The sequence below is a fragment of the Lagenorhynchus albirostris genome, chromosome X (assembly GCF_949774975.1).
Source record: "Lagenorhynchus albirostris chromosome X, mLagAlb1.1, whole genome shotgun sequence".
In the NCBI taxonomy this organism is placed as follows: domain Eukaryota; kingdom Metazoa; phylum Chordata; class Mammalia; order Artiodactyla; family Delphinidae; genus Lagenorhynchus; species Lagenorhynchus albirostris.
In genome coordinates, this window is record NC_083116.1 from 113,958,441 (window position 1) to 113,982,328 (window position 23,888).

At 39.7% G+C, this 23,888-nt stretch overlaps 1 pseudogene; it reads right to left on the minus strand.

Annotated features, from left to right (window-relative positions):
- The window catches only part of LOC132513668 (centrin-2-like), a 34,151-nt pseudogene extending 14,496 nt beyond the window's left edge, over positions 1-19,655 (minus strand).
- Positions 19,656-23,888: the final 4,233 nt, after the last annotated feature.

Sequence of the window (23,888 nt, forward strand, 5' to 3'; positions counted from 1 at the left end):
AGTTCTAACTATGCTAGGTTCTTTCGGCTGCTAACTGAGATGCTGTGCTTTTTTTGCCCTTCCCTATGAATACTATTCTGATGTGCCTAAATTGTGAATAATTTGACACTGCCTTATAAATACAACAACAACAACAAACCCAGTGCACATTTATATCAGTGCCTGCCTCTCCCCCCAGGATTTATAATTCGTTGTTTATGTTTCTCTCTTTCCATCTAGCCTGTGAGCCCTTGAAGCAGGGGCTGTGGTTTATTAATCTCAGTGGCTCAATGCCTAGGAGAATTCCTGGCACATAACAGGAGAGTGGGTATGATATAAATCTGTGAGGAATGAATGAAAGAATGGGAATCCTCATGTATTCATCTATTCATGTGTGTACACACTCAGGCCCTATTTGCTAACCTAGGCATGAGGGATATAGCCATGAACATCTGTAAGTTTGGAATATAAGAGGACCATGACTTAATTGCTTGAATATGATTAAATAGTATATTTAAAAGCAGAAATTAAGAGATATGGAACCAAGAAGGCAACATAGACCTGACTAGTTTTATATAGTGGGATGTTCATCCTAACTAGGAAACAATTGCATTGCTGTCAAAGAGAGAAGCAGTGTCCTTAATAGACTTCTTTCTCAGCAGACACCCGATCCTAACTCCATGTGAAAAGCTTAAAATAAAAAGACTGCTCTTTGCTTTTTTTCTTTCTCCAAATCTCATAATTTGGGATCAGAATCACCAGTTGGCAAACCTACACACAGTTTGTAGCATTCTGTTTTAAGCACAGACTCTGTTGAACTACAAATAGAATTGAATGTTTTCATCACAGCTGGATTTCCACCTTTTTATGCCAGCTGTGGCGCCCACTCGCTGGGTAATCAGTCACTGGAGCTCACCTTCTGTCTGTATTCCAATGGCATTAAGGCAGGTATTTCCACAGAGAAAAATGTAACTCTGAAGTAGGGTCCCTTGACTGCTATTGTTACGGTGGTCTTAAATCCATGTAGCAACAGTTACTAAAGAAAGAAGATGAGACACCCCACAGATTACTTATTAATGAAATAATCTGGTAGACAAGACTTTAACCAAATGATACAACTTTTCATCACTGTTAATGGGACAAACTGACATCATGTGCCTTGTGATATAATGCCATGGTGTCTGGGCTATCCATTGCTGTCTGATAAACTACCTCAGAAGTTAGTTGCTTAAAGTAACAATTGAAGGGGACCTTAAAATTGAATACAGGGGACTTCCCTGGTTGCGCAGTGGTTAAGAATCCGCCTGTCAATGCAGGGGACACGGGTTCAAGCCCTGGTCCAGGAAGATCCCATGTGCCGCTGAGCAACTAAGCCCATGAGCCACAGCTACTGAAGCCCGCATGCCTAGAGCCCATGCTCTGCAACAAGAGAAGCCACTGCAATGAGAAGCCTGCGCACCACAACGAAGAGTAGCCCCGGCTCGCTGCAACTAGAGAAAGCCGGCACACAGCAAGGAAGACCCAATGCAGCCAAAAATAAATTAAATAAATAAATAAATTTATATAAAAAATTGAATACAAACAGAAACAAATGAACTACGGCTTTTTTCAAATAAATAACATAACATTGGGGAGGGAGTATTAATCCAAGTAACTTTGATACACAAAATTTGTACCACATGCCCTCAGGCTAAAGAGAAAAAGAACTCTAAACAAATATTGAACTCTCTAGTAAGAAAGCTTTTTTTTGGATAGGCAAAAGTTCACAATTCTGAAACTACTTTCTACACATTCTAGGATTAGGCCAATAAGTAAATATATTCTGTATAATGGGATCCAGGTTTTCCTGTTTTGGAGAAGGTAGTCACAATTATGGAAAGAGGAAGGAGTAGATTGAACACGGCTGTGTTGGAATGGAACTAGAGGTATCAGTCAGATGGATAGATAGATAGGTACATAGATAGATACATAGATAGCTTGATATGGAAATGGATATAGATATGTGTGACTATGTATATGTATTCACTACATATATACATCTATTTCCCAGCTCTGTCTGATGAGAGGGTCTAGAAGTAATGACACCCAAGGAACAATGAACATACCCAGGACCCAGATGATAGTTCCCAAATAACATTCTCCACTAAAAGGAACCAGGGATCCTTGGAGAAATGAGTGGAGCAAGGAAAATACAAACTGAACCTAGATTATCTTGTGCTAAAAAATAAAGAAGAGCTCAAGAAATGATGGGGGCATGTTAAAAGTTCACAGAAGCCAGCTTGAAGAACTCCTTCTGGCTAACTCCGGAAAAATTTGAGCATAAAAGTAAATAATAACATTAAGGGTTATAATTTATTGAATAAAGTAAGAATCCATGAGTCCACACTTAACTGAATGAACAAACAAACAAGTAAATAAATAAGAAGAGAAAGATTTTTCTTACAGTAGAAAGTCAAATAATAAATGTAGAAGGAATGATGGAAATATCAATATAAAAATCACCATTTGGCCACTATCGTAATAATAGTCGCTTCAGACAAGAATCATCAATGTGTGCTAAAACCAGTAGGTGAAATTTGAAGTAGTAACAGGATAGTTACAGTCTCAAAGCATCTCTCCAGAAGAAATTTGTTAACTACAAAGAGGAAAGCAGTAACTTTATAGTTACTGGCAGATGCTAGCTTAACCCAACAATCAAAATTAACATTCTCAGTAACAGGTCTAATTGACAGGAAGTGCCTCTTGGTAGGATGCCCTGAGAAGAACTCAGCATCACTTCTGCGGGATTCTTGCCCCAAATGCATGATCTGAACCTAATCATGAGGAACAGCAGACAAACTGCAAGTGAGGGACAATCTACAAAACAACTGACCTGCACTCTTTTAAAAATGTCAGTGTTACGAAATAAAGAGAAGACTCACGAAATCTTCCAGATTAAAGGAGACTAAACAGACATGATAAGTGAAAACAACATGTTATCTTGGAATTTTCTGGGGTTTTTTGTTTTTCTGTTTTTTGCTATAAAAACAAGTCATTGAGGGCTTCCCTGGTGGCGCAGTGGTTAAGAATTCGCCTGCCAGTGCAGGGGACACGGGTTCGAGCCCTGGTCCGGGAAGATCCCACATGCCGCGGAGCAACTAAGCCCGTGTGCCACAATTACTGAACCTGCGCTCTAGAGCCCGCGAGCCACAACTACTGAAGCCCGCGCGCCTAAAGCCCGTGCTCCGCAACAAGAGAAGCCACCGCAATGAGAAACCCGCACACCGCAACGAAGAGTAGCCCCTGCTCACCGCAACTAGAGAAAGCCGGCGCTCAGCAACGAAGACCCAACGCAGCCAAAAATAAGTAAAATAAAATAAATACATTTATTAAAAAAACAAAAGTAGATACTAGTATAATACATTTGATAATCTAATACATGATAAAGGAGGCACCATAAATCAATGGTAGAGACATGAATTCAGTAAAATTTTTGCCATATTTAGTTAATTATTAGGTTTAAAAATATTTTAGAGCCTTACTCCAGAATGCCTATTATTTTAAAAGTCAAATTAGGGGATTCCCTGGCGGTCCAGTGGTTAGGACTCTGCGCTTTCACTGCTGAGGGCCCTGATCGGGGAACTAAGATGCCAGGAACACCCAGCAGAAGGCAGAGATGGTTTAAAAGCAACCTCCCTTTTCCAAGTCTGCTTTTAAAAGCCCAAGCTCCCTGAGGGATATGTGCTGAGTAGAGAGAGGCCAACTGCATAGACTCCATCAATGTTTTTTTTTAATTAACTTTATTTGAACTCATCATACATATTTCACATAAAAGATTCCTCACCTTTAAAATGAAGAGAGTGTATTAACCTAGGCATTCTCAACCTGGGGTTTAGTAGATCAGTGAACTTCAAAGAAAAAAACATTTCCTTTTCACTTTCAGTGATCTCTAACAAAAGTTAAATGTTTCCTTCAACTGCAAATATAAGTATCAAAGCACAGTTGTGTTAGAAGGACCTGTGACTTGTCACCAATGGAAATCACAAATATTTTCCTATCACATGACAGTTGTCCCAGATGCCTTGAAATATCATTTACACTCATTGCCACTTCAAAATCATGGGTAGTTATTAGACTGCTGCTAGATCTCGTTATTTAATAGATTAAATAAAGAAGTACATCTATCACACATTTATAATATTTAATACTTTGATAATCACATTTTCAATGTAGTTGGCTTCCTTTGTATTCCTATGTATGAAGTTTTATGCATTCAGAAACATTATTCTGAGAAGGCAGATTGAAAGGGCCCCTGGATCAAAAAAACCATGTAGAGCCCCTGGACTGAATGCTCTCTGGCTTTCAACGGGCACATTGGTACATACCCAATATCTCTACCTGTTCCTCTTGGAAAGTGACTCACAACTTAGATAATCAGCTCTGTGACAAGGTTACAGTGATATTTTGATCATTCCATATATGACTTGAAGTACAACCTCAGGCCGAAACATCTGCAGGCTGAAACTTTTAAACTTAACCTTCCAGACAAACCCTTCTATTAAAATTATTCTCTAGGATTTTCACGGCAAAATGTAGGAAAACAGCACCAGAAACTGAACCAGAAAACACACGTCTTACTCCCACTTCTGTTATCTGATCCTGAGAAAGTCATTTAACTTCTCTGAACCTCATCTATAAACACATTTAGATGAGCTTTAAAATCTATAAGTTCCCAGCGGGGGGTGGGGAGGGGTGGAGGGATGAATTGGGAGATTGGAACTGACATATATACACTACTATATATAAAATAGATAACTAATAAGAACCTACTGTATAGCACAGGGAACTCTTCTCAATGCACTGTAATGACCCATATGGGAAAAGAATCTAAAAAAAGAGTGGATATATGTATATGTATAACTGATTCACTTTGCTGTACATCAGAAACTAACACAACATTGTAAATCAAGTATACTACAATAAAAATTAAAAAAATAAAATAAAATCTATAAGTTCCCTTTACTATATGTATAGAATTAGTAAAATTCTATACTTCTGAAATTTTCTGCCTTTTTGCTGGGTGTGTTCTTTGGGATTTAGTTCTTAGTATTCTATCTTTAATTAGTTCATTCACTTATCAAATATTGAGGTGGGAATAACTAAGCAACTAAGCTAGAGAATTCTGGGAAAATTTTCTAATAAGTCATATTTAAGCTGGGCTTCAAAGGCTGAGTAGGAGTCTGTGAAGAGAGGACTAGGACATTCCAGGCACAGAGGACATTGCTAATGCCCAGTGTGCTCAGGGCACAGAGCACACTGAGGGGCTTGATAGGAGTTCAAAGGAGACCAGATTTTTTTTGTTTGTTTTGCGGTACGCGGGCCTCTCACTGTTGTGGCCTCTCCTGTTGCGGAGCACAGGCTCCGGACACGCAGGCTCAGCGGCCATGGCTCACGGGCCCAGCCGCTCCATGGCATGTGGGATCTTCCCGGACCGGTGCACAAACCCGTGTCCCCTGCATCAGCAGGCGGACTCCCAACCACTGCGCCACCAGGGAAGCCCAAAGGAGACCAGTTTTGTACTGAGTCTGGGCTCCTTGCCTTATAAGAAATGGGAAGAAAGTATATAAACATTAGGTGAAGTGACATGGCCAGGTATGTGGAAAACAGCCCTGAGAGGAATGTGAAGCGTGGGAGAAATTGAAATCACAGCGGTCAGTTAGAAAGGATACTGCAACATTTGAGGTAAGAGATCATGGAGACCCGAAACAAGGCACTGGCACAGAGAAACGAATGCAAAGAAGGAAGTAGCAGATCTTTATGAGAAACTGGGTGTGGTGACGAAAGAATCAAGGGTAACCCTAGTTTCTAGTGAGGACAGCCATGTGAAGGGTGATGTTGAAAGGTGCAGTTCTTTTTTTTTTTAATTTATTTGATTTAAGTATAGTTGATTTACAATTTTGTGTTAATTTCTGCTGTACAGCAAAGTGATTCAGTTATACATATATGTACATTCTTCTTCATATTCTTTTCCATTATGGTTTATCACAGGATGTATTTTTAAAAATTTTTATTGGAGTATAGTTGATTTAAAATGTTGTGTTAGTTTCAGGTGTACAGCAAAGTGAATCTGTTACACATATACATATATCCACTCTTTTTTAGATTCTTTTCCCATATAGGCCATTACAGAGTATTGAGTAGAGTTCCCTGTGCTATACAGTAGGTCTTTATTAGTTATCTATTTTATATATAGTAGTGTGTATATGTCAATCTCAATCTCCCACTTTATTCCTCCCCCACAAAAGGTGCAGTTCTTAACTAGAATAGGAAACACAAGAGGAAGAAAAGGCTCTCTGGGGAAGAAGGCTTAGCTTTGAAATGTTGAGTTTGAGGAGGCTGTTTGACCTCCAGAGAGAAATTCTGGCCAGCCCTTGGAAGCATGGGCATGGAATTCTTGGGAAAGGTCCACCTGGAGATATAGAATTATAAACATCACATGAGGTAGCTGAAGTCCTTTCTTCAGCTTCCCCATCACCAGCAGCAGCACCACCATCTGCCTGGTCTTTCTGCAGGGAGAGAGACCTTTCCAAGCCCCTCCAATCCTGACGCCTGAGCTTGCTAATTTTTTTTTTGTGGTAAGCGGGCCTCTCACCGTTGTGGCCTCTCCCGTTGCGGAGCACAGGCTCTGGACGCGCAGGCTCAGCGGCCATGGCTCACGGGCCCAGCTGCTCCACGGCATGTGGGATCTTCCCGGACCGGGGCACGAACCCATGTCCCCTGCATCGGCAGGCGGACTCTTAACTACTGCGCCACCAGGGAAGCCCCTGAGCTTGCTATTAAGGCTTAAAACAATTGCTTCCTCCTCACTCCTACCTTTCCAACTCACCTTTCTTACTCTATAACACATCTCTGTATTAGTTAGAGTACAGGCAAAGTTGCTGTAGCAAAGAAACCCCAAAGTGCAATAGCTTATATATGATAGGAGTTTCTTTCTTATATACCAGTCCAGGGCCTGCAGGGCAGCTCTGTTCCATGACATACAGGAACCTAAGCTGGTGGGCAGCTCTGCCACTCTCAGCATCCCTCTTAGCACTGAAACGATTGTTCCAATCATCGCCATTTCCCAATTGGTGGGGAAAAAAATTCATGGCAAGCAGCTTCATCTTTATGGAGGTAATACACATAGCTTCTGCTCATATTGCATTGGCCCAAACTTGGTCACACAACCACACCTACCTTTGAGGGAGATCGGAAATGTAGCATCTTGCTGGGCAGTTGTGTGGTAAGCTCACACTCAGAGAGGCTCCTTTACTGAAGTGCAGAAAGGGAAAATGGACACCAGGAACAATTAGCAAACTGACATTTCTAAACCCCTGGCTGTCTAAATATCCACGCGCACCCTTATTTCCAAGACTAAACTACATTCATCCCTCCCCTCAGGAGATAATCCACAGTACGATCCATTTACTGAGTACAAAATAAAGTCTAATATCTCTGGGTAATAGGCAATCCTCTCCATCAAGTCTAGCTCCAGCTATCTGTATAATAACAGAACGTTACTCCCCCACCACTACACTACTCAACTTTCAGTATGTAATGTGAAGCAGAAACAGGATATCTACAGTGAAAACTCCCATTTGGAAAAGAGAAGAAAGGAAAGCACTTAGCAGTCACTGGTGCATAGCAAAAATGAACCATGTTGGACAAGAAGTGCAGATTCCCTCCCCCAGAGTGAAGGAAGTTCTCGTGTCAGGACTTGGATCTGCTCTCTGGGAGGAATGCTCTGTACCTGGTCCTCTCTGGACTTTGTCTTTGTCCATTATTCTCCATGATCATACCTGAAATGGGATGTAGAGAGATTAATATAGCTATATCAGCTTTCTTTTAGTTAACAATTGTGGGGTAAATGTCATTTCTTTTCTTTCTATCTTTTTTAATTCTCATGTATTTATTTATTTATTTGGCTGTGTCAGGTCTTAGTTGCAGCACGCGGGATCTTCGTTGCGGCATAGCGGGCTCTTCCCTGTGGTGCGCAGGCTCCAGAGCATGCAGGCTCAGTAGTTGCAGCACGTGGGCTCTCTACTAGAGGCTCTCTTAGTTCCCCAACCAGGAATCGAACCTGCATCCCCTGCCTTGGAAGGCGGATTCTTAACCACTGGACCACCAGGGAAGTCCTACTCTTATGTTTTAAATGTATCTCTTTAAACAACAGATAGTTGGGTTTTGTTTGTTTTCCATCTCACGATCTTTGTTTTTTCACTGGAAAATTGAATAAATCAGACAAAGACAAATATCATATGATATCACTTATATGTGGAATCTAAAAAAGTGATACAAATGAACTTATTTACAAAACAGAATCAGACTCACAAACTTAGAAAACAAACTTATGACTAACAAGGGGGAAAGGTGGGGGGAGGGATAAATTAGGGGGTTGGGATTAACATATACACATTACTATACATAAGATACATAATCAACAAGGACCTGCTGTATAGCACAGGGAACTCTACTCAATACTCTGTAATAACTGATACGGGAAAGGAATCTGAAAATGAATAGATATAAGTAAAAAAAAAAAAGAAAGTTGAGTTCACTTATATTCAATGTAATTACTGATATATTTTTGTTTAAATCTACTGTCTTATTACATATGTCTCTTTTCCCTTCTGCTCTGTGTTCCTTTTTCATTTTTCCCTTGCCTTCTTTTGGATTAATCATTTTATCATTCATTTCAAAAAATCTTTTAGTTTAGAAATCATGTACTCTTCTTCTATTCTTTTGGTAGTTATCCTAGAATTGCAGCATGTACCTTTACTTATCTAATGTTAATTGGTATCTTTCCTCTCCTCTAAATGTAAGAAATTTAGAACATTTACCTCCACTTAACCCCCTCCCAAACCTTTATGGTATTATTGTCAAGCATTTTAAATATCTATCCATCTATCTATCCCCACAGGACATTATAATAATTGTTCCACATAGTCAATGTTCATTTCGATTTACCCAGTGTAATCCCTTTGTGTCTGTTTTGTTGTTTATTTTTCCTAGTGGTTCTTGCTCATGGTTTTCTGTCTCCTATTAAGGCTTAGTTATCTTTGATTGTGTAGAAATAGTTGTAGAAATTAGTTGTAGAAATAATTTGATACCCAGGTTGATGTGTCTTCCTCTAGAGAGGATGTTCATTTGCTTTTTCCAGGTTTGCCTTAATTCAAGATTTGAGATTCTGTAAGCAAGCCACTTCCAATTCACCCTTACTTCTAGGGGTGTGTGTGTATGATGGGGAACGTTTTACCAGATCTCCACCTTGGCAGGTCCTGATCCAACTTTTGTCCCCCTAGTCCCATGAGATTGTTACAAAGACAGCTCACCCTCTCAATTGTCTCTTCAAAATCAGTTCATGACCCTAAGGGAAAGAAGTTTAAAATTAGGCAGCCTCTCCCTATCAAACTACCACTGGCATTTTTCACAGAACTAGAACAAAAAATTTTGCAATTTGTATGGAAACACAAAAGACCCCGAATAGCCAAAGCAATTTTGAGAACGAAAGAAGGAACTGGAGGAATCAGGCTCCCAGACTTCAGACTATACTACAAAGCTACAGTTATCAAGACGGTATGGTACTGGCACAAAAACAGAAAGATAGATCAATGGAACAGGATAGAAAGCCCAGAGATAAACCCACGCACATATGGTCACCTTATCTTTGACAAAGGAGGCAGAAATGTACAGTGGAGAAAGGACAGCCTATTCAATAAGTGGTGCTGGGAAAACTGGACAGCTACATGTAAAGGTATGAAATTAGATCACTCCCTAACACCATACACAAAAATAAGCTCAAAATGGATTAAAGACCTAAATGTAAGGCCAGAAACTATCAAACTCTTAGAGGAAAACATAGGCAGAACACTCTATGACATAAATCACAGCAAGGTCCTTTTTGACCCACCTCCTAGAGAAATGGAAATAAAAACAAGAGTAAACAAATGGGACCTAATGAAACTTCAAAGCTTTTGCGCAGCAAAGGAAACCATAAAGAAAACCAAAAGACAACCCTCAGAATGGGAGAAAATATTTGCAAATGAAGCAACTGACAAAGGATTGATCTCCAAAATTTATAAGCAGCTCATGCAGCTTAATAACAAAAAAACAAACAACCCAATCCAAAAATGGGCAGAAGACCTAAATAGACATTTCTCCAAAGAAGATATACAGAGTGCCAACAAACACATGAAAGAATGCTCAACATCACTAATCATGAGAGAAATGCAAATCAAAACTACAATGAGATATCATCTCACACCAGTCAGAATGGCCATCATCAAAAAATCTAGAAACAATAAATACTGGAGAGGGTGTGGAGAAAAGGGAACCCTCTTACACTGTTGGTGGGAATGTAAATTGATACAGCCACTGTGGAGAACAGTATGGAGGTTCCTTAAAAAGCTACAAATAGAACTACCATATGACCCAGCAATCCCACTACTGGGCATATACCCCGAGAAAACCATAATTCAAAAAGAGTCATGTACCAAAATGTTCATTGCAGCTCTATTTACAATAGCCCGGAGATGGAAACAACCTAAGTGTCCATCATCGGATGAATGGATAAAGAAGATGTGGCACATATATACAATGGAATATTACTCAGCCATAAAAAGAGACGAAATTGAGCTATTTGTAATGAGGTGGATAGACCTAGAGTCTGTCATACAGAGTGAAGTAAGTCAGAAAGAGAGAGACAAATACCGTATGCTAACACATATATATGGAATTAAAAAAAAAATGTCATGAAAAACCTAGGGGTGAAACAGGAATAAAGACACAGACTTACTAGAGAATGGACTTGAGGCTATGGGGAGGGGGAAGGGTAAACGGTGACAAAGCGATAAAGAGGCATGGACATATATACACTACCAAACGTAAGGTAGATAGCTAGTGGGAAGCAGCCGCATAGCACAGGGAGATCAGCTCGGTGCTTTGTGACCGCCTGGAGGGGTGGGATAGGGAGGGTGGGAGGGAGGGAGACGCAAGCGGAAAGAGATATGGGAATATATGTATGTATATAACTGATTCATTTTGTTGTGAAGCTGAAGCTAACATACCATTGTAAAGCAATTATACTCCAATAAAGATGTTAAAAAAAAAAAAATTAGGCAGCCTCATCCGTCTGAATTTCTATTCCCTTCTGGATCTCATCCCAGTAATTTATCAGTATTTTCTTAGCTTTCTGATGCTTAAAAAAATATGTTTAATAAATTATGTTCAGCAAGAAGGCTGATCTGAATTAGCTAGTGTGCCATTACTGAAACTGGATGTGTTGCTTCTCTACAGCTCCTAGAACAATGTTTCTCAAGATGGGGGTCCATGGACTATGTGCATCAGAATTACATTGTGTTTGTTAAAAACTGAGATTCCAACGCTGCCATCTCTGACGTCATTCAGAACCTATGACACAAAAACCTAGATATCTGCTCTTTTGATAGGTTCTCAGGCTATAATTATGAAGACTTAAGTTTAAGAAGTTTTGCCCCAGAGCTTAGCCCAACACTTAGTAATAGGCATTCAATGAATTGATTTGATTCTTGTTTAAAGGTCAGTTAGGGAGAACAGTTCTCAGAGCTTTCTGAGATGCTCTTCCTAGGTTATAATCCTCAAACAAATTTGGCTCGAATAAAATTTCCCATTTCTTAAATGAACAAATGAATGAATGTCAGGTAAGGCAGAAGAAAGCTGAATACATGTCCCAGTCAGAATTTGGTCAATGTTCAAATCTCCTATCTACTCACCTTTTGAAAAAATCCTCCTTAAGACAAGAGGATCCTAAAGAAAAATTCTCAAGAACCAAGCCCCTATCTGGAGCTAAAGTCTAATCCTGTCACATTCACCTGTCTCATTTTGATCATTTTGAGTAGGATTCATTTTGATCATTCATGGATGACAGGTACTTCAATGTGTCTCTTAGTCACTAATGAAAGGTATGAGAAAGAATTTACCTAAAGATATCTTGACCCCAAATCCACTGGTAAATCCAATTATGAACTAGCTTCAAAAAAAGTCTGTGAAAGGAATAAAGATGCAGACCTACTGGAGAACGGACTTGAGGATATGGGGAGGGGGAAGGGTGAGCTGTGACAGGGCGAGAGAGAGTCATGGACATATACACACTAACAAACGTAGTAAGGTAGACAGCTAGTGGGAAGCAGCCGCATGGATATTGGCTCGGTGCTTTGTGACAGCCTGGAGGGGTGGGACAGGGAGGGTGGGAGGGAGGGAGACGCAAGAGGGAAGACATATGGGAACATATGTATATGTATAACTGATTCACTTTGTTATAAAGCAGAAACTAACACACCATTGTAAAGCAATTATACCCCAATAAAGATGTTAAAAAAAAAAGTCTGTGAAAAAAAAATTGTCTGTGAAGCCCCATCTTTTATGAAATGATGGCAATGATAAATAGTAAGGTTTTTTCCCCCAGTATTATTATTTGGCAAAATAAGAAGTTAACACCATGTTAGCTTTCAATATTATTTTGAAAGTTTACTGGTCTAAGAAATCTGTAGATTTTGGAATCACTGACTTAGAATTTCTCAAACCACTCCAGGCTCCAGTATTCAAGAAAGCTCTCAGCCTGAATGCTAAAGTCTCTGCAAACAGCAGGCGAATCTGCATTCCACACTGTCAGGAACATGATTGATTATCTGTTTGGGTTAGCCAGCAGAATCTATGTTCCCATGTTTCTGTGACAGTTACTTAAATTTCTTAGTTTTGGTCATACTTCTTTCTCAAATGCTTGTTTTTGCTTCCTTGCAGGAAAACAAACAAACAAAAATAAAAAAACACAGCCAAACAGTCAGTGAGCAACACCTTTAGATTTCTCATTTCTGCACCAACATGCAGTGTCTTAGATTTCTTCAACTTTTAAAGGAAAATGTTTATGTGAGTTCTTGTATTTTCCACAACTGAATAACCTTACTATGGAAATGTGCTCATGTTACATACCATAGACTTCAATAGAAAGTTTCAGAGAATTTGAGCTTTTTAATCAGATGATCTTACTCTCGGAAAATGAAATTCCATGGGGAAACTGCTACTCAGAGCAGGCTTTGTTCTTTTATAATATTCGTTTTCTTTTATTTCTCTTTAACCAAGAGGATACTTCAAAAACCAACTGAATAAGGAGGATGGTATTACAAATGAGCTGTTATGAGCTTTTTAAAAATCAAAACTGTTTTGGAAACTACTGTCAGTTGGAGAGTGGGTTAAATGTGAACTGGGCTAAATTCCTTAAAGTTAAGCCAACTCTGAATATGCCTTATCCATGAAATAATGTTTGTCACTTCAGTAACCTAATAGACTAGCATCCATTTCATGGGCTGTGGTGACCTACATAATGCAAGATGACTGAAAATTATCACATGCCCTTATGGTTTCATTTAACCCGATTAATCTGCTTTTAATGGAATCATTTAGGCCTAATTAAATCTATCTAGATATGAATCTAAAAACAGAAAGGGTAATTTGTAATAAAATATCTGTAAAACTGTAAGTTTGGAGCAACATCACAATTCTATGTTTTTAAAGATACCTATTCATTTGTGTCTCTAAAGCAGAAACCCAGACTTGCTTTAAATGCCTATCTTTTATTTCTGTAGGCTCTTTATAAATTCATTCATGGCTCTTTGTTCCAGCAGCTGTCACCAGACTGGGTTCGTGTCTGTTAAGGTGGATAGGGTGTATGTAGTGTTTGACTATGTTAAGAAAAAATTACCTAACATTTGGAAACAAGGCAAAAGGATGACTGCTTGTCCTTTCAATGTGGGACTGAAGCTTTATTTAAGGCCCTTTATCTAACAAGCCCACCCAAGGATTCAGTTCTCCATGGGAATGCTCTGTGGCTTGATTAAGGCTCAGACAGTTAACTTGTAGATTTTTGTCCAGTAGAGACGCAAAAGATTTCTGTGCAAAAGTGATAGCCCCAAAGATTATGGTTTTATTGCCCTGTTTTGCTTCTAATTTAGCAAACTTATTTCAGCATTATATTCCGTTTTGAACATATAAATCTCTGTCTCCTGAATTCTCTTTTGTACCAGATTTACCATCCTGCTGGCTCCCCCATTAATGCATAAAACCTGTGACAAGTATTCACACCATATTTTCATCAGAGTTTCGTTTATGTTTTTTAAAAACCTTAAAAATTTTTTTTTAAAATTATACTTTGTCTCTATGAAGATAAGAGATGGATCTCGCAAGACATCCAAGAAAATGAATCTCATCACTTTAGTTCATCTAATTTCACCTCTCTAGGGAACACATTTGATAAGAATTAAACCAATGCATTTTGATTCCCCCCTTTAAATCCTATTCCCTGGTAGCCTTCTGACAGAGTCATCAAGCTTATTGTCCCAGAAAAGAAAGGACAGACAGGTGCTGCCCAGAACCGAGAGGCCATTCATCAGCTTTGAATTTCAAAGCTGATTTTCTTGACCTCTTTTTAGTAAGACAATGTACATAAAACCCAGGCTTTCTGAAGAAAGGGATTTCTAAATAACAAAGCTTCCTTTTTAATGCATAGGCTGTGTGTGCAGAATAGAAGGAAGGCCCCCCCACCCCAGGCTGTAAAGAAGAGAGGGGAAAAGCATTCCCCCAATCCTTCTGGACTCACTTGTAGGGGAAAAACAAGGGGGGAGAGGAGCCTGGGAGGGAGATCACAGGGAACAATTGTCCTGATCTCCTTGTTCCAGGCTGAAGTACTAGGGCAGGAGGTATGTTAGCTGGGTTGCTGGGCAAGCAGAGGACAGGAAGAGGCGCTCAGGGTCTGGATCCTACTTTTCTCTGGCAGGATTAACATCTGCCCTTTGCCATTTTGAGGTCAAGGAAACCACATCCCTCCCTCACACACCCAGATGCCTTCTAGGAGAGGATCAGAGGGAGGGGCGGAACTCTTACCGTTGAGCACTTAACTGAGTCATCCAAGTAGAGACTGTTTACCTACAAAGGCATTATAAATTATGGGATTGAACTGAGGTTAACAAATTGGACTTGATCTTATTCCTCCCTCCCTGCTTCTTCTACCTAGAGGAAGGGAGCTTGTCAGGTAAATCAGAGCAGACTTAAGAGAAATAAGCTACATTTTTAACCTAGTTGAGTAATCTTGAGTAAATTTGAAAGGCTGCCACCTATGTATGTATTGCACGCTCTTCTATCCTCTTTCTGTCATACACAATTAACAAATGCATTGATGGTGGTGTGATGAATTGGGAGATTGGGATTGACGTATATACACTAATATGTATAAAATGGATAACTAATAAGAACTTGCTGTATAAAAAATAATAAAATAAAATTCAAAAACTAAAAAAACAAAACAAAACAAAAACCAAATGCATTGCTGCTTTTTGATTTCACAAAGAGCATGTCCTATTCTCTTGTGATTTCTGGTCACCACCTGACACATCCGTGCACTTTCTTCAATGCTTATCTGACAAGATCAAGTCGGCCACAGACTCCAGTAGCTGGTGCCAGAAGTACAACCACTGTGATTACAGATTTACTACAGGAATATGAAAAATACATATAAGCAAAATTTTCGAAACATCACCCTCTAATCCCACCACTCAAAGATAACCAGCCGCCTTTGGGGAGACGATCCTTACAGACTTACATTCATGCATATAAACATTTTTATCTCTTCCTATTCTTTTAAAGGATGTTTTAATGTATGCACGTTTTTAACCTGCATTTTTTTCACTTAATATATTGTAAACATGTTGTCAAGTCAATAGACATGTTTCTACATCATTTTATTGGCTGCTCATTTTTCTATTGTATATTTATACCATAGTTGACTTCACTAATCCTTTATGTTTGAGTTGTTGGACATTTGAGTTGTTTCCAATTTTTTACTAAAAAACCATTAAAGTTGTTTCTACTTTTTTTGCGTGGTGATTAATTTCATTATAGCCAATCATCATTTCCCTAGGATCATCTCTTAGAAGTGGAATTTCTGGGCAAGCAGCTGTTGGTTTTTTTTTTTTTTTTTTTTTTGGCTGCGCCACACAGACGGCAAAATCTTATTTCCCCGACCAGGGATTGAACCCATGCCCCCTGCAGTGGAAGCACGGAGTCCTAGCCATGGGTAAGCAGCTTTGATTATACCATTTTATAGGATTTTGCTTAATTTCTTTTCTTATGCTATTATAGTCATGCAATGAACAAAGTTTCATATCCTGTTCGCTCTCTCTCTCTCTCTCTCTCTCTCTCTTTTTTTAACAGCTTTGGTTTTTTGTTTGTTTGTTTTTAAATTTTTATGGGAGTATAGCTGATTTACAATGTTGTGTTAGCTTCAGGGGTACGGCAAAAGTGAATCAGTTATACATACACATACATCCACTCTTTTTTAGATTCTTTTCCCATATGGGTCATTACAGTGTATTGAGAAGAGTTCCCTGTGCTATTCAACAGGTTCTTATTAGTTATATATTTTATATATAGTAGTGTGTATATGTCAATCCCAGTCTTCCAATTTATCCCTCCCCCCCTCATCCCCTGGTAACCATAAGTTTGTTTTCTACATCCATGACTCTACTTCTGTTTTGTAAATAAGTTCATTTGTACCATTTTCTTTTAAGATTCCACATATAAGCAATATCATATATTTGTCTTTCTGTGTCTGACTTAATTCACTCAGTATGACAACCTCTAGTCCATCCATGTTGCTGTACCTGTTCTCTTTTTTAATGAAAATATCTCCCAACGTTATCACATGTGTTCTGTAAAACAATTTTTAATAGCTTTATGGGAATATAACACTGAGTCATTAATCAATTTAATCTATCCAGTCCACTATTTTGGTTGTTGGGCAATTAGGTAGTTTCCATTTATTCACTGGGGTAAATCACACTTTTAGGAACATCTCTTTGTAGAAAACCTAGTGTGTACTTAGGATAAATTCCCAGAAAAGGAATTACAGCCTGAAAGGCTATAACCGAGCAGGACCCTATGGGGCCTTCCCACAGGCTTTCCCCCATACCTTCTGCTTTAGCTCCTCTCTGAAGTACCTAGATAATAGTAGTTGATGCAAATTTCCTGAGTTGTTTTGCAGATGTGAAAACCCCCCACCAAATGGAAGATGTTAACTACTTGATGACCATGAGCACAACGCCCCAGGCCTCCTGGAGCCTAAGGACTGATAACGTGAACCCCTGTGACACCACCTGTTCCCTCACCATCAGCCAGTCAGAGGACTGTGCACCATCTGATCACGTACCCTGTGATGCCCCCACCCACCCACCCACCCACCCCCAGCTTTTTTTCTTTATTTGGTTGCGCAGTGCGGCTTGTGGGATCTTAGTTCCCTGACCAGGGATCGAACCCAGGCCCTCAGCAGTGAGAGCTCAGAGTTCTAACCTCTGGACCATCAGGGAATTCCCTCACCTGGCTTTTAAAAATGCTTTGCTGAAACTCTTTGAGGAGCTCAGGGCATTTTAGGGCATGAGCCACCTGTCTCCTTGTATGGCCCTGCAATAAATCTTTCTCTGCTGCAAACTCTGACGTTTCAGTTTGTTTGGCCTCACTGTGTGTCGGGCACATGAACTTGCACTAACAAGGCCATGAACATTTTTGAGGTTAGTTGATAAATATTGTAAATTGCTTTCCAAACTAGTTATATCAATCTACATTGTAATGTATCATGTCTTACCATGCTAAATTATAGGCTAGATGTTACAACAGCCTGATAGACTGTAGGACAATCTTCCTTAGAGATCTTCAAAAAGAAAACAAATTTCCTTTTCTGTGTTCCAGGTCAGACTTTCAAAGACATAAAAAAGGGTTGCCAACTCTCAGTTAAAAAAAAAAGACATTTAGGGACTTCCCTGGTGGCGCAGTGGTTAAGACTCCGTGCTCCTGATCCGGGAACTAGATCCCACATGCATGCCACAACTAAGAGTTTGCATGCCACAAGTAGGGAGCCTGCAAGCCGCAACTAGGGAGCCCGCTTGCCACAACTAAGACCCAGTGCAACCAAATAAATAAATATTAAAAATAAATAAATAAAGACATTTAAATCATAAAATCATAAACACCAGGAAGGTTAACATGCACTTGGTGTTCTTTACCTTCTCTCTTATTTCAGATCTTAGACTTGGATGGTAACTTTCTTTTCAAGTGAAATGTTCTCACATTATCTCTGAGAGTAAAGTAGGTACTTATTCTATGGATAGGGAAATACTGAGGCACAAGAGTTTTATAAGTGACTTTCTTTTTTTTAAGTGACTTTCTTATAGCCATATAATTTACATGGCACTCGTATCTATAGTCCATACCTTGGGGAGGATCCTTTGCCATGCTAGTCAAGTTCAGGTTCACCTCCGGAAAGACTAGATAAAAAACAATATTTTTAGAGAGGGGGTTCCAGGAAGAAAGGCTTCAACTAAGTTCTGTTAAAAAACAAAATTCAACTGAGTAAATTTGAAGATCTAATTGACTGTGCTCAATGACTCATGAATCTGGCAGCATCCCATCTAGTAAACAGAAGGGTATTGTGAAGGGTTGTACAAAATGGAAGGTTTTTATAGGTAGAGGCGGGTGGGGCAAGAAGGCATTGGCAAAAGCAAAGAAAGAATGGTTTCAGGCCAGGCCATCTTCTTCTGGGGGGGGGAAGGGAACAGCAGGGGTCTTTATCGTGCAGATTACCTACCTCACTAGTGTTGATCAAGAAATTTCAGATTGCCTACTTAAAGGTCACATTCCTGGAAGTGGTTGAAACTGCAAGTAAGTCTGGGTTTGTTGTTATCCCTGGGGGCAAATGATTCCATTTTGGGCTCTGTTATTTCTTTTCAACAATTCCCTTCTGATCAAACTCACCCTAACTGAGAGATGTGATAAAAATTTAAGGCATTAGCATCACTCTCAGCTACTGCTCTGTAGTTCCCACAGCTTTGCTGATCCTTGGTGTGGTATCCATAGGTCATGACTTTTTGTTTAATCCCCGTGACAGTCACAGGTCACGGTTCCAGGTTCATAATCCTTAAATCTGTCATTTTCTTCATTCCCTTTTTGACAGTCCTGTCTTAGGGAGATCATTTGCCTGGTGGTTAGTGGCTGTGAACATGCATTTAAAGCTTTTGAGAGGATACAATACGAGGGAAAACATTATGATAACGATAAGCAGGATAATTTCCTAGGAGTACACTTTGGAGTCCCTATTGACTGAAAAACAAAATGCACAAGCTAAAAGTTGAGAATTATATTTTATTTGGTGGACTTTCTGAGGACTTCAAGCCCTAGAGGTAGCCTCTTAGATAGCTCTGACGGACTGCTCTGAAGAGGTAAGGGGGACCCAGGAGATATGGGAGTTTTGCGACAAAAACCAGGTAGTCAGGACATTAAAAGATGACTGTTAATTAAAGAAAATCACACATTCCAAGTTAATGACTTTAGAGCTTTTCTACGTATGGGAAGATGCAAGAGTCTGGGCTCACTGAAATCCTTCCTTTGCTATGTGCCTCAGCTATCTGGGGCCAGTATCCTGTGCTTTCCCATCCTGAGTCCCCTCAGGGTACACTGTTGGGGGTGGCTGCAGTGGCTGAGGGCTTGGCAGCAGGCATCCTGTTGGTCTCCATCCTGAGTTCCCCCAGGCTCACCTTTAGGGGTGGTGGCAGTGGCTGATGGCTTGATGGCCGCAACATCCTTTGTTTGCTGAGATGGCGGACAACATCTTTTACCCACATCCTCAAGACCCAAACCAAAGAAAGACCCCATTGAAGGACCCCATTTTAAGCCACAGGGCTTGTTCAGTGATCTTACATAACTGAATTTCAACTTCTCTAGAAATATTGATCCAGGTTGTGGACAAAGAATGTCGTATCAGTAAACAAAGTTTACTTTGTTACTGCCTTATCAGTAAAGAAAGAATGTTGAGGCCATCCAGCCATCAGCCACTGCAGCCACTTGGACCGTGTGCCCTCAGAGGACTCAGGATGGAGAAAAACAAGATACTAGCCCTAGACAGTTAAGGTGTATACCAAAGGAATGATTTCAAAGAGCCCAGACTCTTGCATCTTCCCATAAATAGAAAAGCGCTAAATTCGTTAACTGGGGATGTATGGTTTTCCTTAATTAACAGTCATCTTTTGATGTTTCAACTACCTGGTTTTTGTTGCAAAAATTCCTATATATCCTGGTTGCTCCCTTACCTCTTCGGAGCAGTCTCTCAGTACTGAGAGGCTGTCTTCTGGGCTTAAGTCCTTAGAAAGTCCACAGAATAAAACATAATTCTCAACTTTTAGATTGTGCAAATTTTTTTTCAGTGGATAAGATGTAAGCACTTATGGTAGGGGGTCCCTGGAGAAAGAGAACCAGGCATGGCTTTCTTGACATAAAAGAAACATTTCTGGCCTAAGCATTTAGTTATCTAAGCCTGGCCACAATGGTTGTCCTTGAACAGGTCTCAGTAATTAATGATCTTAAGGGAAGTAAGGGAATGCAGGAACAAAGGAAAATCAGTCAAGAAACAATAGTTCAGAGATAAAACAGAGTCCTAATTCCCTCTCAAGGGATATACATAACAATCTGATACATATCTTTGAGTTCTGTGGAAACTAAGGCCCCCACTCAGGTGGAGGATGAAATAAGGAGTTGACCTTTTCTGACCCTCGTGACTTCAATCAACAAAGCTTGGACTCTGTTGACCTTTGCCCCAACTCTATGCTGAATCCTCCTCTGCTCAAGCCCCTTCATGAATATGCGTATACCCTTAGCTTCAAACTTCCCCAACTTTGGTGTTCGGGGAGATTCTGCTTTGGGAAAGATCCTTGGGGGTCTCCTTACTTGCTGCAAGTAATAAATCCTTCCTTTTCCTGCTCTTTGTCTTGGTTATGTCTTTGGCTCGACACCCACCAAGAAATGAACCCAGTTTTTCGGGTAACACTCCCAACAACTATGTTTAGATTACCCACCAAAACTTCATGAGACATTGGACAAAAATCAGCCATCGTTCTAAGTTATTTTTCTTGACAAATCCCATAACAGAGATAACATGGACTTATTTGAGTAGTAAGACCAGGTAGAATAAAAGTTGGTTATCTGCCTTATATTTGGTGTTGATAACTTTAAAGACATGTCTTAACTAAACCAATGAACTTAAACTACCTTTATTTACTGAAGATTATCACTTAAACTACCTTTATTTACTGAAGATTATCCCAGATTACTTGAACTTGAAAAGCATCTGGGGTACTTTCCTGATGGTCCAGTGGCTAAGACTCCGTGCTCCTAATGCAGAGGGCCCAGGTTCTATCCCTGGCCAGGAACTAGATCCCACACGCTGCAACTAAGATCCCACAAGCCACAGCTAAAGATCCTGCATGCCGCAACGAAGATCCTACACGTAGCAATGAAGGTCCTGCAAACTGCAACTAAGACCCAGAACAGCCAAATAAATAAATATTTTCTTTAAATCATTTAAAAAAAAAAAAAGAAAAGCATTTGGGTTAGTTTCTGTTAATGCCCCATCCTTGCAAGTGCTTGCCTTCAAACCAACTAAATAGAGCTCTCTTACAAATTAATTTTGGCAATACCGTCAAGAGGTAGGAAAACACCACACATTTAATATATATACATATATGTGTGTGTGTATATATATATATATATATATATATATATATATACAGACAGATGCAAACAGATAACTTACAGTTACTAACATCTGTGGAGAAGATTTGCAAGATTTTTCATTAGCCCAATTGCAAAATACCCCTTTTTCTTTTTTTTTTCTTTTGATGGGAAACTTCTTCTTAAAGTTTGCATTTCAAAGAATGGCTCTTAGGTGCTGGAGAAGATGGGGGTAGAAAATCTGTATCACAAATGCATAGATTAAGCTCAGGACGATTCTGTTTCCAATGTCCTGATCTTTTCAAGCATTTTGAGAGGAATAGGTGAGGTCTGGGGGATTGGCAAAGAAAAAAACTGCAGGTAAACTTTAAACTTTAGGATTGCAGCCTAAATGATAAAGAGGCTGACCTGTTCTTACAACTACCTTTTCTCCAATTTGCATCTTTCCTTCTGGGTACATGGTTTTATTTTAGCTAAGGAGAGAAAGCATTTAAAAAAAATTCCTATCAGGCTCTGAATATCAGCTTCTGATTTGGCCAAATTTCTGATCATATAGTTATTAAATCCTTTCAAATATCTTATCAGATTTCTGGTTGGATAAACAGTATTTCTGGCAGTATTAAACAATCCCATTAATTTTAGTTTCCCCTTGCTGCTTAAGGGAATAATGTAGCAGTTTACCAAAAATTCCTGAGTTTCATCAATTCTAGGAGGAGTACATACAGGTGCATTGGAGTTGATGTTGAAGAATTCACATAGGGCTTTTGAGGACAATCTGTCTTCCAGTGCCCCAGTTGATTGCAATAGAGACATCAATTTTTGGGCCAGTGATTTGATAATGAACCCTAGGAGGGTGAAATGTAGGAGGCCTAGGTATTGTTTTAAATACCTTTTGTGTTTTTAATTTTTCATTAGCCTTTTGCCATGAATCTTTCAACAAAGCAAGTTTGGAATTTTGAAAAGTTTTGGAGCCTTCTGCATGCTAATCAAAATCAAAATCGGTATTCCATTCTGTTAGCTTGATTTGGGAGCCCTTTTTTGAGTCACATTAGAAAGGATCTTATCTATTTGGAACATTCCTCATAATGGCCATTGTAATCTCCCTGAGGGCTGGCAGCAGGTTGGTAGGTTCCTGGCTGCAAATGGAGTTTAACCCCCATTTCTATGCTGGCCATATTTTGGAGCCCCCACCCTTTCAGCTACCAAGCTAAGCTCTTAGGACACAGAACAAGCTTAGCAAGATATTACCATTTTTGTAACTATCTATAGCTTCCAGAATCACAGTTCTCAAACATATAATAATAAGCAGGTGTGCTTATTTTAGAGTTGAACTTTCAACTCTTTGGATGTAAAGGATCCCATTAGCAGTGAGCCTTTGTCTACAAAAAATAAGTCAAGCAAATACATGAAGATATTGGCAGTAACCAAGAGATGTTACTGTGTCCTGGCTGAAAGATGGCCTAGTGCACACGACCAACAATTCCTGTGGACCCTTGAATGGGGGAAGGATTGAACCAGCAAACCTGAAACAATGGGGACTGAGGACTGATTCCAAACAAAATGGAGAACTGCAGCTGCCACCAACAGTGCCAAATGTGGAATCTGGGGAAGGATTCCAAAGAAATGGGGGGATTGCAGACTAAATGATCAGCAGTTCCCAATGTGGAATCTGGGAACTGAATCAAGGGCTGGGGTTTTCCATTAAAAAACTTGGGAACTGTGGTCAGAAAGGCTAGGGGCTTGGCTCTGGGCAGAACTATCTGCTAGCTCGATTGAGCTCTGGGCAGAATCGTCTACCAGCTCAAGCTGACCTGCCCCAAAAAGGAAAGCCAGTTAGTTTGGGAGCTTGAATGCAAAGAGAGTGGAGCTCAAATTTGAGAGGAACTTACCAATGGCCTTCAGAAACAGCGGGAACAACAGTGAACTCAAAAGTGTTTGTGGGGCACCACGCCTGTGTTTCTTGTTGTCCCCGAATGCCATCATAAGTTTGCTTTGGATCCCACCACTGCCAACAAGTCTATTAAAAAACAAAATTAAACCAAGTAAGTTTGAAGATCTAATTGGCTCGATTCAATGATTCATGACTCAGGTAGCATTCCATCTAGTAAACAGAAGGGTACTGTGAAGCGTTGTACAAAACGCAAGGTTTTTATAGGCAGAAGGAGGGTGGAGCAAGAAGGTATGAGCAAAAGAAAAGAAAGGATTGTTTCAGGTGAGACCATACTATTTTTGGGGAAGGGAACAGCAGGGGTCTGTGTCATGCAGATGACCTCACTAGTGTTGATCAAGAAATTTCAGATTGTCTGCTTAAA